The sequence below is a fragment of the Hetaerina americana genome, unplaced genomic scaffold, assembly GCF_022747635.1.
Source record: "Hetaerina americana unplaced genomic scaffold, ioHetAmer1.1.p SCAF_34, whole genome shotgun sequence".
In the NCBI taxonomy this organism is placed as follows: Eukaryota; Metazoa; Arthropoda; class Insecta; order Odonata; family Calopterygidae; genus Hetaerina; species Hetaerina americana.
Genome location: NW_027286919.1, coordinates 2,553,463 through 2,566,401, shown reverse-complemented (window position 1 = coordinate 2,566,401; position 12,939 = coordinate 2,553,463). Strand labels below are relative to the sequence as shown.

The 12,939-nt window shown below is 45.4% G+C and overlaps 1 protein-coding gene across 1 annotated transcript in view; it reads right to left on the bottom strand.

Annotated features, from left to right (window-relative positions):
- The window catches only part of sdt (MAGUK p55 family member stardust), a 401,178-nt gene that overhangs the window by 234,952 nt on the left and 153,287 nt on the right, over nt 1-12,939 (bottom strand). The window lies entirely within an intron of this gene.

Genomic DNA, 12,939 nt, shown 5'->3' with positions numbered 1-12,939 from the left:
GTAAACATAAGTTACTTTCTGGATAGCTCTCGTAAAATATAATAATACAAATATAATTATGGTGCAGAACCTGTCGATATTTCCACTAATATTTACGAAATAATTACCTGTTATTTTCGATCTGAACATAACCGTAGTTGTTCGGTTGGCATAGCTGAAGTGTTCGTATTATACATCATACGCCTAATATAACGCCATTGTTTTTCAACATGAAAATTCACGAATCAACAGCGTGACATCACGTATCGCGAGAATCCATTGGCAACCCTATCACCATTCTGCCAATCGCAGCATCAACTCCCGTGGAGTGCAGTCCTTGAAGGAACGCTCTCAGGTGCGCCGCCCGCCCGCACGGGTTAGGTACCAGTCGTCACGGCGGCGTTGCCTACCCGCCGTCGACCAGGTGACCTCGCCCCCCCGTCCCCCCCCCCTTTGAACACGCGTGGGAGGCGAATGCAGATGTCGCCCTCTCTCGACTCAACACCCACACACGCGAACGGCGACAACAACATACGCAGAGTAAGGCAGAAGACGCCTCTCGCTAGGAAGAGGGGGGGGGCTCTGATTTCGGTCCAAGATTTCGATTCCCCGGACGCCTCAACCTCCTCCCAATCATTCCTTCGTTCCGTCATCACAAGCCCCCTTTCTCTCCCTCCCTCCGCCCCCCCCTCCTCCCTCCCTCCTCCCTCCATACCGCCTCCCCCGACTCTCACCAGACTCACCCGTTTGCGTGTTTGCATGTGCTACAGCCTCGGCCTCCAAAGCAGCGCCTCCAACATCCAAACGCACTTCCTCACTCCCTCCGCCACCCTCCTGGGAGACGAAAAAAGCCTTCCAGCTGTTTTAAAACGGCCACGAGAGAGAGCACCACTCGTGGGCCGCGATCCGCCGGCGTATTCCGGAGAGGGTATCCGCTTCGCAGGCCTCCGAGTCGGTGGCCTTCGTCGTTAATCCCGGAGCGCACGGCACGAGCACACACTCACACGCGCGCGCACGCACTCACACAATCACACACACGGCAGAAGGGGAACAGCGCGTCTTGCGATCACACGAAAACACTCTAGGACGGACGGCACGTCGCACAAAACACCGACGCCGCCGAAGGAATCGAAAGACTATTTATTCACCGTAATCCTTGTATCCGGCGCAGTCGATAATCGTCGCGTCGGGTCGAAATCCAACACGAGTTTCCGACGTTTCGTTGAAACGGTTCACGTCCAACCGTTCCCTTCCTCTTTTGGACGCCGCCGACGACGACGTCCGACGCCGCGGCGTCGTCGGCGCTCCACGGGCACGGTGCCGCCGCAGACCCCTCGGCCCACGTCCGCCGGGGGAGCGCCGCGCGTCGAAATCACCGAGGGCGAGGCGTCTCCTCCTTCGGGGATGGCGGTCGCGGGCCGCGCATCGAAGCGAAGAGAGGTCGTATGGGTGATTAGAGGCGTCGCGACGACAGAGGGGCGTAGCGCCCGGAGGCGTGGGGTCGGGGCCCTCGCGGGAGCGGCTTTTCGACTGCTGTGACTGGGGGCAAAGGGGTGGAGGGCGAGTCGGGGGCCGTGCGTGGTCGAGGCGACGTCGGAGAACACACGGGGAAGCGAGCGAACTGGAGAGTTCGCCTTCGTGGCGCGGAGGACTGGTTGGATCGGAGGGGAGGGGCTCCCTCCCTCTCTCCTCCTCCGCCCCCCTCCTTCTCCCCCTTTCCCTCCCTTTCCGCCGTCGCAGACAGGAACGGTAGGGAAGGGCGCTAGCTCTCGAGGGAGACTGTTACGTGGCAAAGGGGGGCTGGGGTTGGGGTGAAAGAGGGGAAGGTCTAGCTTTCCGCCGGTGGTGCTTGTCGTGCAGCCCGGCGAGGAGGCCGTTGGCTCTCGGCGAGGTGCACAACCAACTACCTCTGCGCATATGGCGTCGCGTTCTAGGTGTCCGAAGGAAGCGCCGCCGCGGACGGGCGTAGTGTGTCTCGGGGAAGGAATTAATTGCGACGTCAGGTGAAACTTAGAAAACCAAATTAGCGCACACTTGGCCGTTTTTCACTAAGAGATTAAGTACCCCGATATCAGTTTTACCGTGCCTTCCGAGGATAATATACAGTCTAACTCGATTGTGCAGACGAGATGTAAAGGAATCAAAGATCCTGGCTCATCATAGGACATCGCTTGTTACATCCGTTTCATACTAGGTGATGCCCAGAAAGTAACTTACGTATTGAAATAAGTGATAATACAAAGTGTTATTATATACAGTTGAAAGGTATATTCTTAAACTATTTTTCTACATAGCCGCTATTCAACTTGCAGCATTTATCATAACGATGCACAACCTTTCAATTCTGTCTCTGAATGAATCTTACGAAACGCCTTAGACTGAAGCCACTTGTTTACACCAGCATTCGATTCTGTGTCTCTGTTAAAGGGCTGTGTTTCAAGCCGCGCCTTTGTCGCTGGAAAGAGGTTCGTCGGCGATTTTCACGAATCGTTTCGTTGTTTTTTATCATCAGTTCATCTGTCACAAGTCTGCGACGGCCACTACGGTCCTCGTTGTGGACAATAGTGCTTCGACCATTTGTAAACTGAGAATGCACCACTGCCTCACTCCGCCTACACTCATTATTCCGTCTCCGTACACATTTCACATAGTTTCCCACGGGTTTCAATTGGCTTGTATTAGCATTTTTTCCAGTAGAAACCTAATCACAGATCACACCCTTAACAACTCGCGGGATTTTCTATAGCGGCTCACATTTTAACAGTTGGCAGTGAGCAAGTAGTAGAACCGCAGTCTTCTCACACTATCACAGCATGGTGCGTACACTGAGTGTAGAGACGTTTAGATACCAAGTTAGTGGCCATAAACCCTTACGCCGGGCCGAAAAGTAATTTAATTTCTTAAAAGCCCTCGTATCGTCACCCATTGTTAGTAATCGGAGGGAGTTTGCTCTGAACTTTTTTCCAAAGTCTTTTAGATAGTTTTCTTCAAAGGATCCCGCCTTGTATTCCAAACGTACCTCTGTTCGGGGGTCCGGTGTGAATCATCACCCTTCGCTTTTCTCTTGAAGATTCACTTCATCCGTCTCAAAATGTGCCGAAAAAGCCATTTTTCCTTCTTTTTCAAGGTACCATCGGGATTCCTACTCCTAATATTCTTCTTTAAAGTCATCAGTTAGATTTCAGATCTTTCATGCATTCCATCAGTCTCCTCCATTGTTGAAATACTCCTCATTATATAACCACAGAGCAAAGGTTAAATTACAAATTGAATCTGTCGCATAAATTGGAAGGACCATAGCTGTCCAGCAGCAATGTTGAAAATACATTATTAGCCTCAACCGTACCATGGTAGGAGAGATCATGTAAATAAAATTAGAGAGATCAAGTGTAGAACATATAGATTTAAGATGTCATTTTTTACACGAACGATAAGGGATAATAATGTCCGACCGCGGTAGGGGTCATGTTTTGGTCAATATTAGTCTGGTGTGTATTCACACCAGACTAATATTGGAAATATTCTTTAGCTCCGAATCATCACATCACAGTGTGAACCCAAATTGAGGAGAGACTCGAGCTCGCGACCTCAACATGTAGACGCTCCATCATTCTCTTGCTGAGCAGAATCGAATTTCCTGAAATTGCATTACGATTTCGATAAATTAGAGCGGCAATAGGTAAGTCTCACGTATGGAGTTTTGGCTGAAGAATAGTTTAGTTTGGAATGTCAAAGCAGGACATTATCCCGGTGGTGACTCGTAACCATCTTTAAAAGTACCAGAGAGGGCGTGAATGGATGGACGGTGTTCCCGTTGAAATCCGAGACGATTGTGTGGGTGGACGGGAGGGCGGCAGTGCCAAGAATGTGCGGGAGAACAGCCGGATAGCGGGTAAACCTGCCGGGTTGAGTAGTTTGCAGCTGCTCCGCAATTGCGCTTTGGAAGTATCTTTCAGAGTGCCTAGTTTACTCGAAGGCATCTTCGGTTAAACGTACACAAAGAATTTAACGCGCATTACAAAAACATTCCATCTTCCCAAATACCGCACGGCTATATATGAAAAGTCATTCAGTATTTCATCCAGTAAACTATGAAACTCTTTGCCTAATAATGTAAAATTATCCAGGAACACTTCCCAATTCAACAGGAAAATGTTTGAATATCTGTCTACCACACTACCAAAATGACCTTATTACTGTTCTATCAGGCTAAATATTTAACTATTGTTCTTTGTATTTGTATGTATGTATTGTACTATATGTTTCTTTCAACTGATGTTAAATTATGTCTTGTTTCACTAGTTTAGAACCAGTTTCACTCCATAGGTTTCAAAACCTAATGTAATCTGTATTCTGCTCCAAGGGACTTTGCTCCCAGAGCAATAAAAATTGTTTATATATATATATATATATATATATATATATATATATATATATACATATATGTATATATATACATGTATAGGTATATATACAGGTATAAACTCGTATATACATATGGTGTATATAGTATATATATATATATATATATATATATACTATATATAGTATATATAGATTTAGAGATAGCCAGCAGATATAGAGTAGCCAGCGGCGTCCACATCCAAAATGTATATATATATATATATATATATATATATATATATATATATATATATATATATATATACATATTGGATGTGGACGTAATGTATATATACATATACATTATATATATATATATATATATATATATATATATATACATATTGGATGTGGACGCCGCTGGCTACTCTATGACATTTTATTCCGGAGTCATAACTACAAATTTGCACGGTATTTGGAGCTCATCGATAATAATTGAATGCATATAAAACATTTCCCTGGGCGCACTTTCGATCCATGATTGTTGTTTGCCAATGGGTTGATTCGAACATTTTAGCACTCATTGCCTCGCGAATACGTCATGCGCTAGGGGAAAAATCTATGTACTCCGGAAAACATTCGGGTTGAAATTAATCTGGTGTGTATAAAATTATGCTGGTGTGTATTCATCCCCTGCCACACACTCTGGTGGTAGCTTGCAGGGTATCTATAAATAAGTACAGGGATCAAGAAAAGAGAAAGGGTGTATAATAACTCGTCACCCAATAAACGAGTTTTGAGGCACTGTCTACAGATATTATTACTCTTTGGCGTGAGGCGTGGAAGTCCAGTGACCGAGGGCTGCTCACTGAAGGACCCAAGTTCGATTCCAGGCGATGCTTCTCAGTTTTTCCCTAAGCCGTGTGATTTTTACCAGCGCTGGAATATCCTGCGAATCCACAGGCGGTGCACAGGGAACAAGGAACTGACCCAACATGTTAAACTCTTGGTTATTGAATTCCATGCGTCGTATAAGGCCGAATATTAGGTACGAAATCACTCTTAAAAATAACCTTCGGTTGACTTAGGTTTTGAGTGTACGTCGACGGTCTAGAGTCGTTCAGCACCAACCGTGGGGGGTTGTTGCTTGGTGATGCCAGTGGTGTCGTCGGCTAAATCCAAAAGGAAAGGTTCAGTCAAGCAGTTTTGGAAAAATATATCCCTTCTCTCTTACATGCCTGCATCGCTCTGGAGAATTGACTGCTCATGGGAGTCACGTTCACGCCAGGCCTAACAAAGGGACAACACGATGCTCTGATGCGCAAAAATATCATGTTCATTCTAAGGAAGAAATGGAAAAACATTTAAATGCAAAATAAAGGGGATTTAATTTTTCATTCATTAGACTTCTTGTTAAATGCGTCTTAAACATTTGATGCACTGCATTAATAAAGTAAACGAAAGACGAAGGAATCGTCTTTTGTTCCTTTTTAGATTTTTATGGACGGGCTGTAAGTGTAGCGTTGGTAGGGCGTAAGGGTCTGGGAAATCGGCGGTCGAATCAAGTGGTTTATACTATATTGTTCTATTACGTGCCCTGATTGTGATCCCACATCAAGCATATGTAACTGTCCTAATTTCTCGAAAATAGTCTATCCATTTATGTCCTTTTAATTTTTCTGATAAAATCATGGATTCCACTAACCGGCTAAATTATCCAAAAAAACCCGTACCAAATATCCTTTGAAGGCTTACTAAAGTACAAAAATGCAGATTTGGGAGCAGGTCTTCACCGCGTGAAATTTTGTGCGTATTCACAAAGAAAGGAAGGAAGGCTGGAGACGTTGATATTTTTTCTAGGAGTTCACCAATCAATTCGACCCTTCGTGATGCGATCGTTTAAAAAACTCTAAGCGATTGTCTTTTATTTGGAGCTTTCTGAAAATGACATCACTGGTTTTTAGACTCAAATCCCTTTAAGGCATAACTTGCTATCACGACTTTCTAATGACAGGTACGCGTTTCGAAACACTTTCAGTTAAATGCATAACACGTCTTTCGCTATAAAACGATTGAGAAACATTGCGCAGTTAAGCTTGCTGCACCTCCTTCAAGTGAAATGTGTCGAAACTCATTTTGTATTTCTTCCAGTCGTCGCTGAACGACCTTCAGTCGGAAGCGGGTGATTTGTGCGCATCTGCTCATGTATGAAGAGTTCTCTGCACGCGTCTAGCTTTTCCTCTTGAACGAGAAGGAAAAGTATGCAGGGAAGCTTTTGTATCATGTCCAACTCCTCAGATGGTGAACCTACACCGTCCACTTTCCATCTCAGATCCTTTGACACAGCTGGTGAATGGATTCATTCTGGTCTGTCTGCAGAAAAACGCGCCTCTACCTCAACGCTAAGCCTCTGCATACCGGACGTTCGAATCCTCGGGCTTTGCCCTGCTTCCTTTGGCTTGGTCCCTGACGCATTCGAGAAACATCAACCTGTAAGCACGCCCCACCCGTCGCGGCCCATCGCAGGCCATCATGAGTCGCGACGCCTATTCGCGTTTCGACATAATAACTTGCTTCGCAAAAATATGGTTATTTTATGGTTTCTCGTAAAAATTGATTAAATACTACAGCGTAAAAATTGTTCTTAGGCATTAACTCCATCTAAAGAAAGAAACACGGCCATGAAACCAATCAACTGTGGACATAATGTCCTGTAATTGGCATGTGAAATCAGTCTCGTGAACAACGGCACCCGTCCACGTCTGGAAATACCAGTCGCCACAGAAGTGTGAACTTCAGCTGAAATACTCGATGCAAGAACTCGTTGCAAGCGATAAAAATTCATGATTTACGTCATTGGAATTTTTTTCCACTTTCACAATACACATATCAAAGAATTGTTTAGTAAAATGAAAAAGCAACTACTCGTATTACAGCATATAGGCTTCCATTTTAGTTGTAAATACTGACTCTCGGAAAAATGTCTCCATAGATCCCATCATATCAGAAAGGCAGGTGGAAAAATCATTTTTTGGGCAAGATATTAGCGACCATAAATTATCATTTGCGGTTAATTCAAGGATAAGGTTATAGCGGCATCCCATTCACATTCTTGTTTATCCAATCAATCTATTTATTATTCTATTTATATTATATTTATATATACCCTGCAAGCCACCGCCAAGGTGTGTGGCAGGGAGTGAATACACACCAGAATAATTTCACCCGGACATGACCCTACCGCGGTCGAACATGTTATTTTGATCCCCAATCGTTCGTGGAAAAATGACATATCATCTTAATCTCTTTGATTTTATACACATAATATCTCCTACCGTCGTACGATAGGGGTAATAATACCCTTTCAATATCCCTGCTAAAGAGATCTCCTCCCAAATGACGCAAGAGCTTCAATCCGTAATTTAACCTTCGCTCCATTGAGTGATTCCCAGCCTAGCTGCTCTAATAATATTTTGGATACGCTACTAAGTTCATCGTAACAACGTTTTACAAATCTAGCTCCTCTAAGTTGCACGCGATCCAAATCGGAAATCAATTCAAATTCGTGAGGATCCCATATAGTACTAGTAGCATATTCTATTAATGAGGCCTAACCAACGACAGATAGCATTTCTGTTTGACCTTTAATAAGGAGGGTGTGGAATCGGTACAAATTTCAGGTTTCGCAGAGCCTCTCCAGTTGCGCGCGATTAGTTTGGACTAACGTAGTCATGCTGCAAGTTTCTTGGCGCCAGGCTGCCTGTAACACGGCAAACTCGACGTCGGAGGTGTAATATACGCTTTTGAGTAATTCGCCGGTCATTTTGAAACAAACCTTCGACGAGTTTGCGATGTTTATCGTTTATGTGGCAGTGATCGGACGTCCGCTGTGTGTTTCATCAACAATTATGGCTTTTCCAGGCTCGCAACCACGAAATTTTACCACCCATCGTCATACAGTAGACCTATCAACAACATCATTACCATAAACAGCCGAAACACGACGATGAATCACAGTAGGAGTCACTTTGTCAGCAGCGCAGAATTCGATTACAGCACTCTGTTTAACTCGCATTGATATAGCACTAGAGCACGTCTCCATACCTCCGCATCTCGAAATACACTGGATGAATGTTACGACCTCAAACCTGCGCATGTGTGTTGGGGGGGAATGTTACTTCCACATGCGGACAGGAGTGCTTCTGAAGGTCATTTTGTTTGTGATCTACGAGCATGTGTGCATCAGTTTTCAGCCTCCCCTCGTGCAAGGGAAAGCTGGACAAATTATTGCAGGGGACTGTTAAATGAGTGGGAGAGGCTTATGAGAGAATGTTTGCATGCTATACTAGTGGAGAGATGGAGTCTGCTCTCGGGACAATGGAAAATGGAAGGGCTGTAGGAAAAGGCGAGGCCAGGTGGCGGTCTGGGATAGTTTGGACGGGGTGCTCTTTGGAATTTCATCGGAAAATTATGTGAACAGGGAATTTAGTTTGTGGAATGAATAGAGAGGGGGGCGCTGGCACAATTATCTATAAATTACAGGGCATTTGCAAACTTGTAGTACTGGACACGACTGCAATTAATACCGCGTGTGACAAAGGAATAATGGCAGGAGACGGAAATTGGTGAGGAAGAGCTTGGTTTGTTGCGAGGGAGAAGAGTGGGTTGATGAATCTTAGCGTCGATACGTGGCTCATTGAAATCTCTCCTGGCATTCTCTCGATGATCAGCGTATCTTAATACCGCACGTCGTGGGAGCAAATTACTATTTTCCGGATCAGGTAGGCTAGGTGCTATTTGCAATTGCCTTGGATAATAGTGGCCCTCAGCATTTGTCGTTCCACTTGTGGATAATGGTTATTGTGCATAAAATCCAAGCATCAGCTAAGGCCTGATTGACGTCCAAGTTATTATTTTTCCTTTTGACATCTGCGGTGTCCCTGAAAGGACCGTGCCCCAAAAGCTCTCGCCTGGCAGTGGTGACCAAAGGCTTGAACCCGAGCCCGTTTCATCGAACTTGAGTGTGATAGACGAGGGTTGTACCACTTAGTTACTATAATATTCTCTCTAGGGCCTAAATACTTGCCACAAACTAACAGCGACAGGAACGCGGAGATGTCGAAGGTTGCTAGTGAGTCGAGAAGGGCTGTCGTTGTTATTTGCTGCATGCCAGGTCTGTCCAAAAAGTAGTAGAACCGAGTCGATAAAAAAAATGCTTCGCTTCGAATTGACATATTCCCTCAAAAGTCTTCGAAGTAGTACCCTTGTTCGCCCAAACAACGCTGCCAGCGGGCATTCCACCCTTCGTACGCCTTCTGGAAGGCGACGTCCGGAATGCTGCTAAGCTCTCTCGTTAAGGCTTGTTGAAACGCTTCCCCCGAGACGTGGTAACATCCTTTCGGCAAGGATTTGAGGCGGAAGAAAGGGAAGAAGTCTGGTGATGAACTGTCTAAAAAATTTGCATTTTCACTCAAGTGGTCGAGAAGCTCTTGGCAGATCCGCGAGCGAGTTTCCTTTAGTTCGTCCGAGAGCACTCGCGGCACTAAACTACCCCCCCCCCCCCCCCCGCGCACACCTTTCTCATGCCCATGCTTACGGCCACAAGTCGATGCACATCAATTTTAGGGATGGCAAGTTCACCACAAACTTATGCTAACACTTAATCTATTGGATCCCTGTCCAAGAAAGACTTCACTTTTTCAAGATGGTCGTCACTTTTGAGGACGAAGGGTGTCCTGAACGTTCGGCGTATTCAAGAAATTCTCCACCCTCCCGAAACAACTTGTGCCACTCAAAAACACCCAACCGATCTACCAATGGCGTAACATCACCATAAGCTGGCTTGAGCATGCCATGAGTCACATCCCCAGTTTTCCTCAGTGTCACGCGAAATTTGATGGTGTAGCGCTGTTCCAATAACAAGTTCATGACTGTGCGTGACAAGGTCACGTTGTTGAGGTTTCGCAAACGAATGATCCGCACTTCGAAAAGGCTGGACGTCAACTGCCACCGGCCTCCAGTCTCGCCTAATATCCCCCTCCCTCGACCTTAGCCGGAGAAACCGCCGCCCGTGTATCCGTCTATCCTCGAAAAAATAAGTCCTACTACTTTTGGGACAGACCTTATAATGCAGTGAGATGAAATAATATTTCTTGAACCAGATACGCTGACCCCAAAGCTCGCTAGGACGATTTTCAGCATTGAGCCCCTCAACTTTCAAATTATTGTTTTAAACGGGGAAGGAAGGTGAGGAGGTCATTTAAAGAAACCTGTCCAGCCGCTACCAACCCGAGGGTCCCTGCAGTTTGGGTGATTCGTCCGGAATCAGGTTTTGACTCAATTAATTGAGAAGTTTTCCAGGAGTAACCACGACGAGGAATAATCCTTGCCATTCGTCCATCACCCTATTCGCCTTCTCAACTGTGTTTCGTAGCTCTGCCCGATTCGTGTGATCGCTTTCCTCACCTCTGTCCCTAACCCCCCCTTTCACTTTTTACTTTCTCCATTTCTCTGCTCACCCTTTCGGCGGTGGAGTTCTGCGCCATGACCTGCGCCTTTGGCGAGGGAGACCATGAGTTAGATGCAAGCCCATGTAATAGTAGAATTTTCCCTTCTTACTTATCAGTTGTGCGTGACCTGTCTTCTTATGGCGGAGTCCTGTGGTATAAATGGTTGAAGTTCATTTTTATTCTCTTTTTTAACAGAGCTAATAACTAATTTATTCGGTGAATTAACACTCGTTTTGACTTAAGTCGACCTTCAGCGTGTGTACAACTTTGCACATTATTTGATATTTTTTAACGAATATTTTTCCCTTTTCCCATTCTCTCCCATGCCCTCCCTTACCACTCTCCCTTCCCACCTGGTACTTGCACCCTCTCCCACACACCTTTATAGTGGGTCGCGGAGTATTTATGTCGATGTCAACCTCCTGGGTGGAACCGAAAATTTGAGATTATGCGTCAAGGGTGTTGCTCCCGCCAACACCGAGGCCAAAATATCTGCATAGCACCGAGCATTGAGTGACGGATTTATTTCGGGCATTACACAAAACAAACTCGTGTTAATTGGTGTCATCACCCAGACTTCGACGGGAATGAAAGCGAGCAAGAAGCCGCTCGGATCTACTCTAGGTGTCCTCTGGATTACGTCCTTTTGGCTTACGGAAGTTTCCTTGGCGTCTTCAGGGTGCTAGGGACTTCTAACTACTCTTCCAAAAGTGGTAGTATCTAATCCTCTCTCCTTATTTCATTAAACGACTTTGTTTCATTTGGTACCCCGTAAGCCACCTGTAGAGTGTGTGACAGGGGTTGATCACACACCAGACTACCCTTGACCCAAAACACCTTTCCCTACTAGACTTAAAAGTGCATATATTTTGCGATAAGTGCTAATATTACCTCATAAGTATTGATTGCATTGAAGAACTGAATTATTTCATTCAAGACATCTCCACCTCGGATTTTGTATAATAAAATGGCGCGGTATTTGTTTCGACAACACAGAATCAAAATCAAGACTTTTTGTAAGGACAAATTTGATGCATAGCTATTCGCATTACTTGAGCCGGGACTCTTTTACACGGTGAGTTCCAGCATTAATGCAGCTACTCTTTTAAGGCAATTCATGAATCAGATTTATTTCAGGATTTTGAAAATAGTTGCCTTGGGATCGTAATATTAACACTTAGAGCCGACCATTGACCCCGTTTGCGAACTGTAACTTCCGAAGAGTGTGCAGGCACTGACCGGACGGCGAGAATAGCGGAAAAAGGTCCTTCCAATATTCCAATGGTTGCAAGGCACTTCGGTCTCTCGGAGCGACGGGAAACAATCGTAATTCCAGGTGACTGCCAGCCAACACTAAGTGCCAACATGCGTAAATAACGGGCATTTTCGAAATTCCCCATTTCTCGGCGTTTGGGAAAGATCTGGTGTAGAGGGAATGCCGAGCTCTTGGCCGAATATCATAAAACAAACGAAACAAGTCGGTTCACTTCGCTGCATAAACACGACGCGTTAACTTGGCAATGGGAAGGAGTCAATCCACGGCAGATATGGAGTGTTCCGCTTGTAACTGAACGTCAATCGCGCTCTCTTGAGTTCCTCGGGCACGCTGTGGAACATCCGATCCATTAGGAACATCAACTTTGCCCACTGCGAAGGGAGAGAGGAGACGTGGTCTGCATAAAAAGTTTCGGAAAAATATATTTATTTCACATACTGCTACAATTCCTAAAAATTCCACTAAGTACATCCCTTGAGAGCGCTGACGCACACTTTAGCCCTTGCGCCTTTTCCAAGACTCGAAGGCTCCCTTGTAGGCGGTAGGTCCTTATGGGTACGCTTCTTTGGCGGCACTAAAGGTCCCATATGGTGGTGTCCATTGAGGGAGGATTTCACTTTTATGGAGAATAGTCTGCCGGTGCCAAGTCGGGACTGTAAGGTAATTGGGAAATCGTCGCAATGCTGTTACGGAAGGTCTTCGGAAGCAGGAAATCCTCGACTCCGCTCTTGGTCGTCCGTCCAAAGAACTTCGGGTCGAGTTTAGCGAAGATCTTTGGCATCGTAAAATGTTGATTAATAATGTTGTGTAGTGTCACCGCATTAATACCGA